This window comes from Leptidea sinapis, chromosome 1 (assembly GCF_905404315.1).
Source record: "Leptidea sinapis chromosome 1, ilLepSina1.1, whole genome shotgun sequence".
NCBI lineage: Eukaryota > Metazoa > Arthropoda > Insecta > Lepidoptera > Pieridae > Leptidea > Leptidea sinapis.
The window spans coordinates 1,361,391-1,379,178 of NC_066265.1; the positions used below are offsets into that span (position 1 = coordinate 1,361,391).

At 34.6% G+C, this 17,788-nt stretch overlaps 1 protein-coding gene across 3 annotated transcripts in view; it reads right to left on the reverse strand.

Moving 5' to 3' along the window:
- LOC126979892 (RYamide receptor-like) overlaps nt 1–16,384 on the reverse strand; it is a 55,340-nt gene extending 38,956 nt beyond the window's left edge. Inside the window, exon 1 of one of the 3 annotated variants that reach the window (XM_050829473.1) lies at nt 16,200–16,384. The gene's annotated coding sequence lies outside the window, so the exon portion shown is untranslated. The other 2 variants (XM_050829506.1, XM_050829497.1) reach the window with 2 other exon arrangements.
- Between the last annotated feature and the right edge of the window lie 1,404 nt (nt 16,385–17,788).

Below are 17,788 nucleotides of genomic sequence, written 5' to 3' on the forward strand. Positions count from 1 at the left end.
TAATCCTATAAATAAGAGTCTTTTTTTATGAAAATAAGGGACGAGGCGAGCAGGACGTTCAGATGATGGTAATTGATACGCCCTGCCCATTACAATGCAGTGCCGCTCAGGATTCTAGAAAAACACCAAAAATTCTGATCGGCACTACAACTGCATTCATCACCTTGAGACATAAGACGGTAAGTCTCATTTGCCCAGTGCCCTTCAGACCGAAACACAGTAATGCTTACACATTACTGCTTCACGGCAGAAATAGGCGCCGGTTTGGTACCCATAATCTAGCCGGCATCCTGTGCAAAGGAGCCTCCCACTGGTAAAGCGTGTCTCTGTTATAATTCCTATTCATAATTAAATATATGTTGGCCGATTCTTAGACCAACCAGCTGATATACACAAAAATTTTCAAACAAATTGGTTGAGCCGTTTTGGAGGAGTTTGGTAACAAACAACGGGACACGAGAATTTTAAATAAAACTAGCCGACTCAGCAAACGTCGTATTGCCATGTAACATATTAAAAAAAATCAATTATTAAAATTTTGATGCAACCGTTTCAGACCTACCAAATATATCGTACTACAATTATTGTATTCGATTGCCATCTTGCAACCCTATATCGCTTTGGTGGATGGAACAGAATAATATAAAAATCGTGATACAAAAATAGTTGTAGATCGTAGAAAGGCGAAAATTTAAATTTGTATGTATTTTTCAATGCTGAATCATAATAAAATAAAAATAAAAATTTAAACACTTATGGGGATGAAAAATAGATAGTAGCCGATTCTCAGAGATAAAATAAAAAATGGTAAAGTAAAAATCAGCAAAGCCGTTTCGGAGGAGTAAGGTAACTAACATTGTGACACGAGAATTTTAGATATATTGTAGTTACCAAGTCTCTTGTAAGTCATATATCTACTGAACGAGAACCAATGGACGAGTATTAGATAAATAATAATATATACTTTGAATTTATATACAAGTTTTAAAATAATAAAAAAATATTTCTCTCTAATTGTATAAAAACAATTTAATGATATTAAATTACACGTTATTTAACTAAATTATGTGGTAAAGTAATATTTTCATTGTTTGTATCTAATAACTTCATTAATATAATATTGTTTTTTCTACAAACGTAAAATATTTTTAAGGAACGAGGAATAATTTTTTTAAGTATTTTTGTTTTATTACGCCAAAGAGGAATAAGTTATTGCGTACGTACATAAATACACACACATTTTTTTTAATTTCGATTAAAAAATATATTATCATACTAGCTGACCTGGCAAACGTTGTTTTGCCATATAAATTATATATATTAACCTTCCTTGAGCTTCAACGAATCTATTATAAAAGATTTCATTGAGATCGGTTGAATAGTTTTCGAGTTATTAGGGAACATACAACAAACATACATTCTCTTTTATATATATAAGATAGATTAAAAGATATAAATAATTTATAAAAAAAATATTTATTGATCCGGCTTTACTCACGTTTGATCTGTGTCGATACCGACTAGTTTTGGACCATTTGGAGGTTCTTCATCAGAGTGAGTGTGGTGGGTTCGCGATAACGTCCCACCTCTTACTGCGGACTTGAGCTCGTAGTGCGCGGCTGGACAGAGCGGGGGGCGCCGGTGATGATGACGAACACGGTATCACTGACACTGTATCACTATTGGTGTCCACGGGTGCACAGAATGTACTCACAATATCCACTACGTGTTCATCGGCACTATGGGTCTTATTGCGAGACGCGTTTTGTAACACTGGTTTCCATGTTTGAACGCGTTTTAATAATTTAATTTATAAAAATATTAAACTTTTATTGCGAGTGGAGCAAATATATCACACATCTGTAAGATTTCAACTAATTTATCATTAACTTACACAAGAATGTCAAAGCGTTTGAGTAATTTTGGTGCATCACTTTACAAACATTGCATAAAATATATTGTAAAATGCTGTTAATATAGATCTAAAGTGAGGCAATGATTTTCTTGCCACTTCTTCTCGTTAAGGCTCAACTTTCTCGAAGTGGTGGTAAAATCTATGACACTCATAAGTGTCATTTTGACCAAAGTGAATAATGATTCTTTCTCTCTGTTACTCCCCGTTACAATTGCGGCAGAAGATGTAAGGCCGGTCATATGGTCAGAATCTACGTGGTTGTCCATTATTTTGTGGGCGTTGAACACGACAGCAAGTAACCAGTTAACCACTGGGAGGCTCCTTTGCACAGGATGCCGGCTAGATTATGACTACCAAAACGGCGCCTATTTGACGGCTAGATTATGGCTACCAAAACGGCGCCGTGAAGCAGTAATGTGTAAACTTTACTGTATTTCGTTCTGAAGGGCGCCGAAATTACTGGGCAAATGAGACTTAACATCTTATGTCTCAAGGTGATGAGCGCAATTGTCGTGCCACTCAGAATTTTTGGGCTTTTCAAGAATCCTGAGCGGCACTGCATTGTAATGGGCAGGCCGTATAAATTACCATCAGCTGAACGTCCTGCTCGTCTCGTCCTGTATTTTCATAAAAAAAAAGTAAAACACAGTCTTATATACGATCACGACCGCACTCGCACCGCACGCCATTACACCCGAGCCAAGATTGGCCAAGCTCAACTTTTTACGGACATAATTATGGTAAATTCAGTAATTTTAAAATATTTGTAGGGACGATTCAAAAGCGCTTAGTTAAAGCCTGATTGAGTAAAGTATATTTGACTTTGACTATATTAATTAATGTTTGTAAACAAAATCATGTGGCTAATCTTAATAGAAATAAGTGGGCAGAACGCCGAATAAATGTATCCTCCTATCATATTAATATCTCTGCCAATAAAACGCTATCTATGTTATGGTAGATCATGAGAATGACGGTTATTTATTTTATGATTTATTGCTACAGTTATGGCTATTCAGAGCGCTTAATTTGTTTTTGATATCGATAACGAATATTGTTAGTCTATCTATATCTATATATCTGATATACTACCTAAAATCGGCAGGCCGTATCAGGCGTGATGCCAGTATGAGGACATCCTTAGAGCATTTGTTGAGGTTGTCGAGACATTTGGCCTTAATAAGACTACCGGAAACCCAATCGCTGGCAGCTTTTTCGGTCAACGGATCAGCCTAGAGCTATCTTAAAAAGGCAAAAGGCAAATTTCCTTCTTCTTCTTTTAGAATTCTTTTTCTTTTAGATTCTTTTTGAATTCTTTTTGATGTCATTTCTAATATACTGGACACTACTATCGCTTCGGAAACAAATGGTGCTCTGAGGAAGTGCCGCAAGAAACTCTTCTACTATTTTTTTGCGCTCTTTTTAATCTAACGCGAAAGTGGTCTCAGTATTTTTGTTACACTTCCCTGTAATGATAGTTTTAATTTAATGTAATCATAATAATGTATAACAGAAAAAGAATGCTTATCCACGTGAATAATAATATGATCCTATGTACAATTTTGCAGTTTAGGTTTTAACATACACACATATAACGTACATACTTATTTAATCAAAACAAATCTTATAACTATATTTACAATACTACGACTACATAAAATTAAAACTATCATTACGTGGAAGCGTACCAAGAATACTGGCAGCATTACCGCGTTGGATAGCAAGGCTGATCCGTTGACCGAAATAGCTGCCAGCGCTTGGGTTTCCAGTAGCCTTATTGAGGCGCGAAGATAGTATTTTGAACTTTCTCCGCGCCTCTGGGCACCACGGGCCAAGAGTCTCGACACCAAACGGCACAAAGATGTATAACTCACTGAGACCCACATATTTGCGACGCTTGCTGTCTTCGGCAGTCGAAGCAACAGCCCCAGCACCAACTGACGTAACTTGGACATGAGAAGGAGCCAGAGTGTCGACGCAAGTAGCGTCCCACACCAGCGCCCTTCCCCGTGCCCAAGCCACCAGCGTCATTCCATCAGGACGTTTGCCGTCGCGGCGGGTAATACCATTTGGCTCTAAAACAGCTGGTATATTAAGAGCGGGAAATGCCCTGCGGATGACTTCATTAATGCTGGCGTGACGACTGATACGGCCTGCCGATTTTAGGCAGGATAACCCGTGGCGTCCAAGAGCATCTACCTGAACGCCACATCTACATTGACGTGGTTCATTCAGTTTTATACCTAGCCAGAGTGATACGCATATTGACAATGTCATATTGTCAAGTAGCGTTCCAATCGGCGCAGAAGGCAAGTCTTGTAACCAAAATCCCGACTCATTTTCTGTCACGGCCAAAAGACGAGCACGCTCTATTATGTCAGTAGATGAGATCAAAAGATCATTAAAGGCTGACTTACAAAGAAGTGCGTCCCATGCTTTTTGACACTTTAAATCGTCTGGAAAATTTTGAATGTTTGCAATATTTAGCCAAGCATTGTTAGCTTCGTTCAAATACACAATCTCTGAGTTACCTGGTACATGATTTACAATTCTAGTAACCAAAGGCTGCGCATTATGAACTGAAGATAGAAATGCTGGTAAGGCAACGCCCGAAACTTTGCGAGTACCCAAACCACCAAACCGTATCGGTAAAGAGGCTTGAGACCATGCACGATCTGTAAACACGCAATTCAAAACGGTTTCTAAAATATTTTTGAGTGAAATATCAATCACATCAAGCAAATTTGGAAATTTCCATAACGGGCTAGACCTTAAGAGGTACGTAAATTTTGGAACAAATAAACAAGACCGAATAATAGTTAAGGCCATATGAGAATTAATTTTCAATAATCTGTCCGAAACGTTATTAAATTTTTTAATGTGATCGTTTAAGATCGTTGGAATTGAAACAGGAAATAATGGAGCTCCAAGAAGGTCAAGTGAATTCTTATCCAAAACTTTAATATTGGGGGCCAGAACATTAAATTTATTGGTAATATCAACCCGGTCTGAAATTTCGAAATTTTCGCCGATAAAAAGCTCGCATTTCGAAAAATTTAACTCAAGGCCGATTGAGCTAAAACTTTCTATTACAACTTTCAAATCATCTAAAACAGAGTCCACTTCACCACCCAAAGTACCATCATCCAAGTACCAAACATTAAATTTTGATTTTAGTTTTGTTATGGCGGAATGAATGGCAAGGCTAAATATTGCTGGACCAATAGAACCAACAGAAGACCAAATATTATGATTTTTGAATAATAATTTGGATGGTTTACTATAACATTGCCAAATATAATGATAGATTGAAGGAATTGAATTTTTAACTTCTCTCAGCATAGCTCCTCTATCAACAGAGGTAAATGCATTTTTCACAACTAATTTTAAAAAGACATCACCAGAGTTTTATAACACATAACATATAACGTTGTATTTTATTTTTAAAATAATATTTTTAGGGTCCTGTGATGTAAAAATAACAACTGTTGTCTTTATCAGATCTTTTAATAACAGAAATTAACAATAATAGAATATACTGCAGAAACTAAGGTACACACGCAACTAAACATTTTTTTGACAAAATGAAATTTCTAAAGAAAATGAATTTATTGTGAAAGGAAAGTATGGCCTCCTCAGCTATTCAGAACTTGTCGGCAACGATTATTCATTGAATTAATGAGACTGTTTATGTCATTTTGCTGTATTCCCTCCCAATGGAATTGTAGCAAATCCTTCAACTGTTGGGTTTTTGTCACTTCGTCCAAGTCCTTCAAAACACGTCTCTGGAGCATGCGTGCTCGATGGGGTTAAGGTCTGGCGATTGTGCAGGCCAGAGCAATACCCGGACGTTCTCCGTTGCCAAGTATTGACTGGTTCGCCTAGCTGTATGTGGGCGCGCATTGTCATGCATTAACGTAAAATCGGAGCCAAAGGTTTGTGCAAATGGATGTACATAAGTTTTGAGAATATCCTCAACATAATTTTCAGCGTTCATGTTTCCATTTACAAAAACGAGCTCAGTTCGCCTGTTCTTCATAAGACCCGCCCATACCATAACTGTTGAGCCGCTGTATAGATGAACTTCCTGAATGCACCTGAGCCTTTCAGTATTCCGGGCCGACGTTACACTCGCACCCTTCGTGTATCAGGCCTAAACCCGAATCGCGACTCATCGGAAAACATAATTTTATCCCATTGTTCTTAGGTCCATGTTCTGCGTTCTCTACACCATTCATTTCGACGAGCGCGATTCCCGCGACGTATCGGTTGGCACCTAATTGGGCGTCAAGCTCGTAGGCAGTACTCATGCAGTCGATTTCGCAGTTTGGGGACTTATATCAACACCATTTAAATTTTGTAGCCTCAAACTTATCTCTCGAGCGGTTAACATCGGCTGGCGCCTTGCAGTCAGTTGTATGTACCGGTCTCGCCGAGAGATTGTACTCCTTTTACGGCCTGAATCAGCGGGTTCCCTTTTATTGTTGTAGCGCTGCCAAAGACGACAAATAACACTTCTATGAATGCCAAAATGCTGAGATACCTGAGATTGATTACTTCCCGCTTGCACCATCCCTACAGCTCTTTGCATTTCATTTGCCGTCAAATGACGTCGCTCCATGACGTAAAGAATATCTAACAATTCAATTTTGTTGCTAACTTTATTTAAATGGTTGGTAAAATTATAAAATCAAGACTAAACGTAGCAATAAAAACGCACTAAAATTCAAACAAATTTCCTTTCATTTAATTTAATAAAAACAGCAAAACATAATCGATTTTTTTTTTACAACCAGCCAGTATATCATCAATAACAAAACGTTTACATACCTATACACTTTGAGTGAATAAAGACTTAGAAATTAATTAATATAAATGGTAAATTTGTAATATCATGCATGTTGCTTAGACTTTTTTGATGTGTGTATTATATACAAAGCAAAAGATTTTATCTCGCGAGATGAAGATAGCACCTAGAACCATGTCACATATTTTAAAAGATAATTTAGGACTTGCAGCCTCTAAGAGACGTTCTCATTTCTTAACTGATAATTAAAAGAATAGGGTGGTAAAATCGAATCAAATACTAAAGCGGCACGCAATTGGAGGTCACAGAATTTTTTTGTGATCGGATGAGAATTTTTTTACAATTGATCAACATTTTAACAAACTAAATGACCGTATTTATGCTCAAAGCTCTGAGGAAGCTTCCCAATTAGTCGACAGAGTGCAACGTGGGCACTATCCGACTTCAGTGATGGTTTGGTGGGGTATTACCGATAAAGGAGTGACTGAGCTATACTTTTGTGAAAAAGGCTACAAAACATCGGCACAAGTGTATCAAGATTTCATTCTTGAGATGGTAGTGAAGCCCCTTAACAATACCATGTTCAATAACCAAGAATGGTCCTTCCAGCAAGACTCGGCGCCGGGTCTTAAAGCTATAAAAATCTATAAAACACATCCAGATGGTGGGGATGATATCCTAATTTGTGGCGTGTCGTGCGAAGGTGGGATTCGGTGAAACAGCTCTTTAGCACATTCCCTGTGATAAATGCGGTAGAAGACACACAATGAAGCGACGTCTCTACGCAACGCCAAGTGATCCAGCCGTCACAGAGTATTTTTTGTTCTCTACATCAGTTCCAATGTACCAAATCATATTTCAGTATACAATTGCTTGTTTGCTGAAAAACACTTTTGGTAAACTTCTTTTCCTCAATTACACATCTAATCATCAGATTCCATTTTTAAATAATACGGAATTACTCGACGTTCAACCCTTACAAATAAACAAAAACTTTTTTTAGAGTTTTGAGTCATCAATTTATTTTAAATCTGTTGAAAGTAGCTGAGCTCGTACAAATGGAATAAATAGAATAGAGGAAGGATATGTAGAGGATATGGATACATAATAAAAGTCTTAAAGCAGGCAATTGCATTTTTGACTGACCAATAAAATATAATAAGCAAATAAATGTACCTACATAGGCAATTTTGTAAATTCTTAGAACATAAATGGGTCTAGATGAACTTTGACAGCTGTGAAGAAGTCGAAAAACATTGAAGTTGACAGTTAACCTCTATTTTGAGCAATGCACAAGTAATTAAACTGGCCTGTTTTCATCGGTTGTCTAACAGCAAGAGGTTATATCTATACGTATAAACAATACAAGTGTAAATTTATACAGCTTACATAAATTCTTTATTAAAACTTGCATATTTTATTATAAGATCTAAGTTTAATTTTTGAGGGTCGCTTTACATAATGCGATCTGGATAAGGTCAAGAAAACACTCTTATATGAATATTAAAATATGAACCGCTATTTTATTCCATTCCTCAGGGAAAAAATTTAATCAAGTGACACTTGAAATAAGTACAGAACTTCAAAACACTTATAAAGTAATTTTAAAACTTTCGGAACACTTTAGAGTAAAGTATATGAAACACAGACGCAGACGGGGCAGAGAAAACTGTTGTAATGAAATAAATCGCCATTTGAATATATTCATATCTCGGCACTTTTAAAAGTTCGAAGTAAAACCTCTTTAGGCGTGACCACGGACGAGTAAAAAAAGAAGGTCTCCGCGCCGTGATATTAGCAAGTGTGTGCGGTTACGGGGGATACTAGTTACACAATTTTTCTCCCTTAAATAATCATATATGGCCACAAATACTTATATAGTATCGTTTTTACACTTTTTCACAACGCACGACGGCATTTTTAAAATATTTTATTGAGACGCAAACTGATCTGTCACAGACGATGACAGTTCTCATAATGGCCGCCTATCGGCCTGTAGTAGTGTAAGTGTGTGCGTGGAGCTATGTATTTACACGTTAATCGGCTTGTTTTGGTGCTACACTGTTATGTAAGGTGAAACGGAGTCCTTATTTTTTTTACTAGTCCGTGGGCGTGACTTGGGGGTAACTCAGAATATTTTCCTGACGGAAGTAACGTTAGTACTTTCGGCAGAAAATAGTCAATTGAAATAATTTTTAACCATTACAAGTTGATGGTTTAAAAAATTATTTCAAATTTCTCAGTAATAGTTTCTGAAAATCTCCAAGTGTATTTATTCATTTTTGACTACTTTGTAATAAATAATAAATAAAAGTCTGACATTTGCGACATTCGTTAATATTTCTTCGTCCATCGGACAGGCAAAAGGTCCGAGCCCATAGAGCCATATTCGTTAATATTCAATAATAAATTTATATTGATATGTGTGATATTAATAATTTAATTATTTTTATTCCATTGTTTATTAATAACACAGTTTTAATTATTAATGTAATTATATAGTTACTGGTATTAATTAAAACTTCTTGTCTCTCAACTTTTTAAGAATATTTGTTATATACTAGATGTCCTTAAATTGGTGGGACAAACAAGGGCAAACGAAAATAACATATTTTGTCTATGAGCTTTCAGATAAACAAAAAAAAGTATATATATATGTATCTGTAAATTATTCCTAAAGTTAATAATTAAGGTTTACTTCAATCGCGCGTAAAGATTACACTAGTTTTCTCTAGCTTTTCGTATCAATAGTTACCGAATCTGAGAAAAAGTTCACCCAAAACTATATTTGTGTTCAAGGGGGAGTATTATAGAAGAAAGGAAAAATAAGCCATAAATACTATTTAAACAATTACTAACCCTTAAAAAGATGCCCATACAATTTCATCGTCCACACTGCCTTGACGATTTAGGTATCTAGCAGGTACCTTTATTATGATTTAAATCAGAATAATATTTAATTATTTTCCTTAAACTATTAACGTAATTTTTAACATAACATTAATATTGTCAGTACACACATAGATGTTTTAACTAGCATTTAAGCACATGTATATCTTAAACCAGATGTTACTAAGAATAAAGTTATAGATAATCGTATGCATCGTATTTACGTGCATACTAAAACACACAAACGTACTTAAACTGTTACGTTATTTTTAACATAATATAAATATTATCAGTACACACATATATGTTTTATTAGCATTTAAGCACATATTTTTTAAATAAGATGTTATTAATAATAAAGTTATAGATAATCGAATGTATCGTTAACTTACTAAAACACACAAACGTACCACGATAATATCAGCATAAATTAAGTGGAAACACATTAGATTCTGATATCAAATTCAGCTTCAAATTGCCATGAGAAGGGTGTCATACAATATAACCATTATCGATAATTACATTACTAAGGGCCTTCACATGCCTCGGGAGGTGACGGCTATGAAATCGCTGAAGCTATACTTTTACTATACTATACCTCTCCTGCGGATTCAGTCGCGTATTTTTTTATGAAATAGGAGGACTTGGTTGAATAATGACAATGTGAACAGCCAGTGGGAGGCTCCTTTGCACAGGATGCCGGCTAGATTATGGGTACCACAACGGCGGCTATTTCTGCCGTGAAGCAGTAATGTGTAAGCATTATAATGTTACAGTGTGACGGGCGCCGTAGCTAGTGAAATTACTGGGCAAATAAGACTTAACACCTTATGTCTCAAGGAGACGAGCGCAATCGTAGTGCTGATTTTTCAAGAATCCTGAGCACTACTGCATTGTAATAGGCAGGGCAGTACCATCAGTTGAACTTCCTGCTCGTCTCGTCCCTTATTGTCATAAAAAAGATGACGTTCTATTCTATACATTATATAGACAAATGTCATCGAATAAAAAGAAAACCGAAACATACATTGCCGCATTTACTCCAGTAGCTTAAAATGCACTTGATCAATAACCAGCAATGTAAAACATTTACTCTGTTTAGGTATAGATATAGAGTCCGATTCAGACAGTGGCAGTTAACATACGACTAAGAGTTAAAGTGTGCTTACATTGTCTTTAAGCACACTTTTGCCGTTCCGCTATTAGACTGCGAATGGTATTTCCGGAACGATGAACTGAACACAGTTCCAATAAAATATATAATAACTTAAATTTTAAAATGATTAAATAAAAGAAAACATTAAGCAGACCTATCGTTTTAAAAAACCGTTTATAAACCGAAAAACTAGCTGACCCGGCAAACGTTGTTTTGTATATATGTAATATAAATATGTAAAAAAAAAATGTTATTTTGGTGTATGTATATTCATATACATGTAGTAAAAAACGGTTATTTTAATATTACAAACAGACACTCCAATTTTATTTATATGTATAGATAAAAATACTATCTTGCTTCTGTAGTACATTCATTGCCATGTCTAATATTGATCATTTGGTAACAAACACTCCCACGTTATAAATGGTACGATCTGTAAATCTTCAATCTACAAATACATCAAACGCGTTGAAAGAGCTTCAAATAAATTTAAATAAACCAGTAAAATTCGTTTACGTTTTATTTGAATCATTGTTGTCACTATCAAATTTAATTTATTGCGTTTCAATGTTATTTATCTGTTTTTAAGAGTGTCTTTACCACTGTTATCTTCTATACATCTATACATATCAATAAATTTGGAGTGTCTGTTTGTAATATTGAAATAACAATTTTTTACTACATGTATATGAATATATATACGGTACATACACCAAAATAACACATTTTAAAATTTTTGTGTGTCTATCTGTCTGTTTGTTCCGGCTAATCTCTGAAATGGCTGGACCGATTTTGACGAGACTATTATTTGCAGGATCAGATGTAATAAGGAATAACTTAAGCTACGTTTATTTTAGAAAAACTCTTTTATTTTAGAAAAATAAAGTAGTTTTACAATGTCTAAGACACTACGGTCTAACTCTTAAAATAATTTATATGGCAAAACAACGTTTGCCGGATCAGCTAGTTTAACATATACGAGTATGTAGGTAATCTTTGTTCTTTAATTAGAAATGTTTTCATTTAACAAAGTTTAAATAAAACACTTTTAAAGGATTAAAACGCGTGTAATTGGAACTGTTATTACATTCCATTTTTGCGTAAAAGTTACATTTTTATTTTAGTTAACCCGACGTTTCAAGACCTTTCCAGATCTCGTTTTCAGGGGGACTATAGCTGAAATGAGTCATAGTTGTAATTATGAAGTAAAGCGCAATTTATTGCCTCGAAGGTGGTATTTGCTGTAGAAAAGTGTTTTATTTAAATGTGTGACACTCGCGTTAATCAAAGAACATACTATGTTTATTAATAAAAACAACATTGTTAATAGATAGTATGTTTGTTGCAACAATTTACATATTGTATTATATTGTAATTGAAATGATTTGTAAATGTAAATCATGATTTAAAAGAGTGGCAATGAGTTTTTTGCTACTTCTTCTCATTAGCTCAATCCTTTACAAATTAGCAGTGGATTCAATAAGAAAATTTTGACATTCATAAGTGTCATTTCCGTGACCTACATGAATAAAGTGATTTTGATTTGATTTGATCTCGTAACTTTATGATGTATAAAATTTGAATCTACATTAAATGAACCAGGGAAGGAAGGAACAGGAGGAGAAAGGGATCACTTGATGGTATGTGATCACTGCCGTCCATACGCTACGACAACAGAGAGAAAAAACAATTAAGCTTGTGTTTAGATGTGCATGGATTTTTTTTTATGAAAATAAGGGACGAGACGATCAGGACGTTCAGCTGATGGTAATTTGGTACGTCCTGCCCATTACAATGCAGTGCCGTTCAGAATTCTTGAAAAACACCATAAATTCTGAGCGGCACTAAAACTGTGCTCGTCAACTTGAGACATAAGATGTTAAGTCTCATTTGCCCAGTAATTTCACTAGCTACGGCGCCCATCAGACCGAAACACAGTAATGCTTACACATAACTGCTTCACGGCAGAAATAGGCGCACGGAAGATTCTTTGAGAGCTCGAGTACTAATCAATTATTAGTGATTTGCTTTCATGTTACCGATTCGATTTCTTAATATTCGACTCATAAATCGACGAAATATAAAAAAATGTATATTATTTATTAAAATCTTTTTTTAAAACATTGATACATAATATTAATGAAGATAGAAACATTCGAGTCAAAGCGCGAAGAATTTATACAAGACTGCTATATTTTCCTGCCACTTAGAATTCCATTGTCCATTTAAATATATATATTAAACCACGGACTAGTAAAAAAAGAAGGACTCCGCGCCGTGATATTAGCAAGTGAAGCACCTTTATGCTAGTGTGTGTACGGTTACGGGGTATACCAGTTACACAATTTTTTCTCCCTTAAATAATCATATATCCACAAATACTTTTATAGTATTGTTTTTACACTTTAACACAACGCACGACGGCATTATTAAAATATTTTATTGAGACGCAAACTGATCTGTTACAGACGTTGGCAAATCTCTTAATGGCGGCCGATCGGCTTGTATTTGTGTAAGTGTATGCGTGGGGCTCTGTATTTACACGTTTACCGGCTTGTTTTGGTGCATCACTGTTACGTAAGATGACACGGAGTCCTTATTTTTTACGCGTCCGTGATATTAAACATACTATTTATTTTTTTGAAGTAAAACTTGTGTAGACGCGACTTCTCAATTTTTTTTCTGACGGAAGGACGGAACGAATCAAAAAAGAAATTGATCAAAATTTTGTAACCGTTACAATTTAAAGGTTTGAAGTTTTTGTATCAAATTACCCAGTAATATTTTTAAAGTGAAACTTTTATTACATGTCTCACACTTTTTCGTCTGTGTGTTGCATGTCGCGCGACGGTCGGGCGGCGCCTATAGTTCCCAGCACCTGACCGTGTAGTGTATAGACTATTACTCATTTTAATATGTGTATATTAAAATCTAAATAATTGTTAAGTATTATGTACAACGTATTCTCCCTGATTAAAAATATTGATTGAAAAGTATTGGGAATCAAAGTCACCCAATGTAAATTGTATATCTATATATACATGAAAAAGAAGTGAAAGTATTCAAATGTATTCAAATTTCATCATTTTCAATCCTTCTCAATCAATATTTTTAACCAGAGCTAAGACACAGAGTTCAATATAAATATTAGTTGGAGACTTAGTCTACTTTTATTATTTCCCATTATCATTCCAATTTTCCAAGTATAACATTAAGATTGATAAAGCGATTTTTATACCCTTAATGGAATATTATTCCAAAAATTTGTAGTTGAATGTGAAAAAAAAGTTTCACTTTTACCCTGGTTTCATAAAACCAGACAATCCTTTTTTCGAAAATCTCCCAGTTTCATTTATTACTACTTTGGCAATAAATATATATATATAAGAGATTTGCACGTATATAGTCACTCATCACGATATCTCTGGAACCATTAGAGCTAAAGATTTGAAATTTGGTAGGAATATTCTTTTCACCGAGTAGAGGTCAGCTAAGAACGGATTTTCCAAAATTCCATCCGCAAGAGTTTTTTTTTATTATGAACAGAACAACGTCTGTCGGGTCAGCTAGTTATTTATAAAGTTTTAAGAAATTTTCAGACGTTTGTGACATTCTTCAATACTTTTACTCAATAAAAACTTGTTATGTTATTGTTACGTCAACGTTAAGTGTAACCAGGCGATTAATACGTAACTATTAAATATATCAAAAAACTTTTAACTGATATTAAAAGTTACCTAATCAGTAAAATAACATCAATATAATTTTAAAAATCAAAGGCGAATAATCCAAAATAACAAAATAACATCCAAAATCCCATACATTTAGTATGAGATAATAATTTAATCCAGATTTCTCTATTATTTACTCTATTTATTAAGTGAGTTTTGGCTTGACACCCTAAATGTTACACTACATTATTGGCGCACCCTTAATTTGGTTGACAATGGAGCTATATAAGCATTACCGGACTTTAAAAAAAGACGATTTTATAAAGAATAAACGTACAAATGTTTACATACTTATACAGCGTGTCCCAAAGTTATGGGACATGAAGGGAAAGTACCTTATATATCGAAGATAGGCTATTTTACTAAAGGAAGACTTTATGTTATATTTAAAAGTTTACTACTTTCTTTTAAAATACTTAATGTTACTTAAGAAGAGTTATTAGTTTTTGGCCATTCTTTCGATTGGCATCATAAGAGTAGGGGTTTTTTTTACATTTAAGTCGGTTCGATTCCCAGACGAGGCAAGTAATTTTTAGAAAATCTTTGAATGCAGAATAAAAATATAATTTAAAAATAACATAAAGTCTTCTTTCAGTAAAATAGCCTATCTTCTATACGAAAACACATCACCATTCACCAAGTGTGAGGCTCCTTTGGATCGGATGCCGGCTATATTATGGGTACCACAACGGTACTTATTTCTCCCGTGAAGCAGTAATGTGTAAGCATTACTGTGTTTCGGTCTGAAGGGCGCCGTAGCTAGTGAAATAACTGGGCAAATGAGACTTACTAGTCTAAAGGTGACGAGCGCACTCGTAGTGCCGCTCAGAATTTTTAGGGTTTTCAATAATCCTGAGCATTGCATTGGCACTGCATTGTAATGGGCTGGGCGTATCAATTACCATCAGCTAAACGTCCTGTTCGTCTATTCCCTTATTTAAATAAAAAAAAAACACATCAAAGCCCCTTTACGAACTGATGTAGCTCTTACTAAGTATTGTTACAATATATTATTATGTTATTATCACTCCCTATGGTAAATAAATATATTTCTATTCTGTTCTCCTAGTACGCGCGGGGAGGATCGTACCGAAGGCTTCGTGGTAAGAGTCAACGGTTACATCCTATCAACTTAAGCTGGTAACTGCTGTAACTGTAGCCTTATTAGAATACTTAACCATACTGTTGCAGGAACTATATAAAAAATAAACTTATCGTAAAAGTTATACATTCATATAAACAACTTTGTTATAGCCCATTTGGTAAAACAATTTAGCAGTGACTCTTCCCTATTTCCTTCTTTACATATAAACATCCATGACTTGGAAACAAACATCCATATTCATCATATAAATGATTGCACCTACCGGGATTCGAACCCGGGACCTCTAGCTTAGTAGGTATGATTGCTAACCACTCGGCTAAACAGGTCATCAGACTCGTCGTACTGGAAGTATTATTTAATATTATTTTCCCCACAAGTTGTTTGTATAATAAATAACCCTAAATGTGAAACATTTGGACGTATGTTTATGCACAAAAGATTTATTTTTGTGTATTTTTATATTTAAGCACAATTCTTTGTTGGCTGTATTAAAAATAAAACAAAAATAATATCTCTTTTTTAAATTTAAGCTATGTTGGTTCAAGAATAAAATCTAAAAAATATGCTAAAAAAGATATATAAAAAAAACTTACCCTTGTGTTGAAATAACTGTATTGGTTAATCCAAGTAAATTAATGAATAAACAATATGTAAAAACATTGTCTTCCGTAGATGCGTATGTGACGCGCCCACGATTCAAAATGGCGGAACTAATTCCAGCACACGAAAAGATAGAGAAAATTTTCGCGCGAAACTTTTTAAAGCCGTCGACCGCACCGAAGCGATTCATGAGTCTATCCTAAATGATGCCGGCATTTAGAATAATAGTATATCAAGTGGAATGATATACCGTGCTACTATTTGTTACTTTAATTAATAATTGTTTTTGGTAATATTCTTTGTAATTATTTACAATAAGCCGCCCAAAAATAAAGTCCGGTTATTTTTGAAAATATATCTTTTCAAGATATTATATACAAGAACCTTTTTATACAGATATTTTTTCTTTTATTTTTTGTTTTACTAGTAGAAAGCTTGACTTTTTTTGGGTTTTATTTGATGAGCGATAAAGATAAAATGGTAAGATTTGGGATGTATTTAACAGCAAAGAGCTGGTGAAAAACCATTTATTCTCCGATATTTTAGTTTCGAATTAGTTAAACGAGTGAATGAAATAGTTTTCGGATTATCTCTGTGCTACATGCTCGGGTAATAATAAACGATAACCTGCAACTAATTTAATTTAAAAAATGTAGTTTTTTATGAAAATACGGCACGAGACGAGCAGAACGTTCAGCTGATGGTAATTGATACGCCCTTACCATTACAAATCAGTGCCGCTCAGGATTCTTGATAAGCCCAAAAAATTCTGAGCGGCACTACAACTGCGCACGTCACCTTGAGACATAAGATGTTATGTCTCATTTGCCCAGTAATTTCACTAGCTACGACGCCCTTCACACCGAAACACAGTAATGCTTACACATTACTGCTTCACGGTAGAAATAAGCGCCGTTGTGGTACCCATATTCTAGCCGGCTTCCTCAAGGAGCCGCCCACTGGTTATTTTGTGTAGAAGCTTACGTATGACAACAATACCAACTCACTTAAAATTCATAAACTTTATAATTCCTACGGAATCTTACTCTTAGGAAACGCTGCCGAAATTTACATATTTTATACATTTTAGACACTTAATGAAAATTTCGAAAGATAAAATTATAGATTCTTAAAATATTTCAGAACTTTATGTACATACATTTCGCAACCTTATTGGGAAATTATTACATTACACATTACGCATTACGCAGTACATTTTTAAAAATGTATGACCATTGGTGCATCGCGAATTTTCTCGAAACTGCAACAATCATAACACCAGGAACAAACATTAACTTGTTATACCTACAACACGGTTAAGTCAAGTTAGTACGTATTTTATTGGGCGATTTAGTGCTTTTAAAACAAATGTTATCGTTTATGTGGAAAAAAGGTTTTCAGGTTAAAATTAATAGGCGCAAGAAACTATATATACAATACTAAAATAACTATAAAATTCATTAAATTTATAGTGTTAGGGTGGTCGCTCCATTCCAAGATACTTTCGAAAAATATTTTGGACGTGGGTGATCCTTATAAATAATAAGGGGTATGAAAAACAGATTTTGGCCGATTCTCAGAC